The sequence below is a fragment of the Vicia villosa genome, unplaced genomic scaffold, assembly GCF_029867415.1.
Source record: "Vicia villosa cultivar HV-30 ecotype Madison, WI unplaced genomic scaffold, Vvil1.0 ctg.000349F_1_1, whole genome shotgun sequence".
Taxonomy (NCBI): Eukaryota; Viridiplantae; Streptophyta; class Magnoliopsida; order Fabales; family Fabaceae; genus Vicia; species Vicia villosa.
Window position 1 is genome coordinate 379,334 of NW_026705156.1, and position 3,111 is coordinate 382,444.

A 3,111-nucleotide genomic window follows, 5' to 3' on the forward strand; every position below is an offset into this window, starting at 1 on the left:
ATTAAATATCCGGGCGTTACATGTTTGATGCAAGAGGCTTTGGTCTCTATTTATAGGCAAGAATTAGGGTTTGTGGGTGAAGAAATCAGATCAATTGGTGATCACATGTGAAAGTTATCCAACTTTTCTTCTTGGTGAAGGAACGTTATGGTTCCCATGGTGAAGTACAGCCTTTAAGCATGCTTGGGAGAGATTCTTCTGCAGATGGGAAGCTTGCTTGTTGTGTTTAGATTGATTTTGGTGCAGAGCAACCAAGTTGGGAGCTCAAGGAGAGTGGACTTTGTGATTAAAGTAGCTTTACAAGAATGGAAGTGTAACCTTTAGCCTTAAAATGGAATGATCACTTGGACAAAGCTTAGAACACTTGGATAATAGCTCAAAAGCAAGTGTAATCCTCTGATTATGGTTTGTTAAACAAGTTATAGGACCTGTTTTTGCTTGATTTTTACAGATTTGGATTGGTTTGAAACTTTGTTCTTCATGTTCATGGCTTGAAATTCAAGTGCTATGGTACCCTATTTACAAATTCACAACTCTTAGCTCAAGCATTGAAATATTGTGCTAATGGTCTCTTTGAAAAAATCTTGCAACACTCTTCAACTTTGGTCTATGTTTCTCCTTCAAATTCATCTTGGATCTTGGTGAAAAGAATTCATAAAGTTGAGAAAAAACTAGGTTAAAACACTTAGAATTTTCCGAAGTCTTTTGTTAGAAACTAGATGATCCCATAGTCGGTGTTTTAAAAACCGGACCGGTCATCGAACCGGTGAGGGTACTGGGTCACTGGTTTATCGGTCGAACCACTGGGTCACTGGTCGAACCGCACGACCAAACCAGATTAAACCGGATAACTCGGTTGAATAGACCTGTCATTATATAGGTATAAAACTGGTCGAACCGGATGATTCAGTCTCTAAAAAAATATAACTAACTTTTAAATTTTTTAAAAATATCATATCGTAAATTCACAATTTCATAACTTAAATTCAAATTTTAAACAAAGGTATCACACATAACAAAATAGTAAAAAATAACAAAGTCTAATTACAACATAATCTAATTGAATAGTTTATAACAAAATAACTTCAATGTCTACCAAATTTAATTCAAAACAGGATCCTCCTAAAAAGAAAATCAAATAAAATTCAATATGTTTATGCTATTTAAGAAAATTTATTAGCAAAGATAACAAATAGACAATAAAATTTTTAATTTATCACTAACGAAAAAAACTATGTGAGAATGCTATTTAAGTAATACACTATTAAATATATTAAAAAAAGTTAAAAAGAAAATTTTAAAAGAAATGTTAAAAAAAAAGTTTAAAAAAAGTTTAAAAAAAAGTTTATAAAAAAAAACAAAAAAAAGCAATTAAACCGCCGGTTTTCTGGTTTTCACCGGTTCCCACCGGTTTGATGGCATACCTGATCCGACTATTGAACATGACCGGTTACCTGTCCGGTTCCCGGTTCGACCAGTCCGGCCGGCTGGTCCGATCCGGTTTTTAAAACACTGCCCATAGTTCTCAAATGATTCATTTTTTGGGAAAAGGTTATATGTGACAAAGTTGTTCATTAGATCAAGATCTATAACTTTCATGTTGGAAGATTTTTTAGTTGCATACTTTAAATTTGAAGTTACTTGCCCGTGAAGTTATAGCTAAAACACTAGAAAATACTTAGAATTTTTCCAAGTCTTTGAATTTTCCAACTTTGACTTTTGTTGACTTTTTGATTTTTGATTGATTTTCATTATTTCTCTTGATCAAATGACTTCAATAATCATATGTTAGTGATTTTGATCTTTAAAAATCTATGGTTGACCAAATTTCCTAAAAGTCAAAGGTAGTCTTGAACGGTTGACTTTTCCAAATGAATTACATTTTTGTGATTTTCCATTGAATCAAGCTCTCATCTTCAAATGAATTACATGAGTGGATTATAATGTTTTATTGGAGATCCTTGAATCATAGTTTGAGTTACGGAGCCATGTCCAGATTAAAAGTCAACTCTCTAGATGAATTAGGTTAAAAACCTAATTTGTGCACCTGATGAAATTGGAAGTTGTTGATCTTGGGTTGAGCCTCTCTTGGACCTTGATTTTGATGAGGATAATCATTTGAGCATATGAGAATGCTTGAGCTTCTTTTTGAGTCTCAAAACCCTAATCTGGCCTGAGCTTCTTGATTAACCACCTACCTTGGGAAACAAGCAATAAGCAAAACACAATCTCTTTTTTTTGTATATTTTTTGTTAGTGAATGAAATATGAATAATAATGATGATGATGATGATGATGATCACACTATGCACAAAATGATGTGGGATCTCAGGATCAAAAATTGGGGTACAACACGAGCCTAAAATAAAGAGTGAAACTGAATATTTAGTAACTTTGGAGCTTGAAAATTTTGAGTTTTTGTTAGGCATGACTATTGATATGAGATATTGTTTGTAGTATATTCAGTTAGTAAAATATTCAATCTAAGGATATATGTATTGATGTTGTTATAACAATTGAAATGTCTAGTTATATTTTTTAAAAAATACAGGAAAAATGGTTTTGAAACTACTCTCGCTTCTACTAAAGAAACTGCTTTTGAGATGAATATAGAACCCATATTTTGTGAAAAATAAATTATTCGTAGAAAGAAACAATTTGATGATAATATCAATAACGAAATTGTTAAATCTTCTGAGGAATCATTTTTTGAATTTTTTTTATACATTCTAGATAAAGAAATTACTTCATTTCAAAATGAATTTGAACAATTTATATTATATAATTATATTTTTGGATTTAATTTTAGCATTGAAAAAATAAGGTCATTGGATAATGAAAAGTTAAAAGAATGTTATCTTAATTTTAAACGTTAGATATGAAGTTAACTCCACTTGTCATCCTCTATAACATAAATATCTTTTTACACACTCGTATACGGCTTTGGCTAATATGCATAAGGATTTTACTTATGCACCATGCATAAGTCTACATAAGTCATTGGATCATGTTTTTAATCCAGTATTGAGTATTGAGTATTGAGTGGTGAGTATTGAGTATTGAGTAATAACAATTGATATCTAGAATTTGATCCAATGATCCAAGGGTGCAT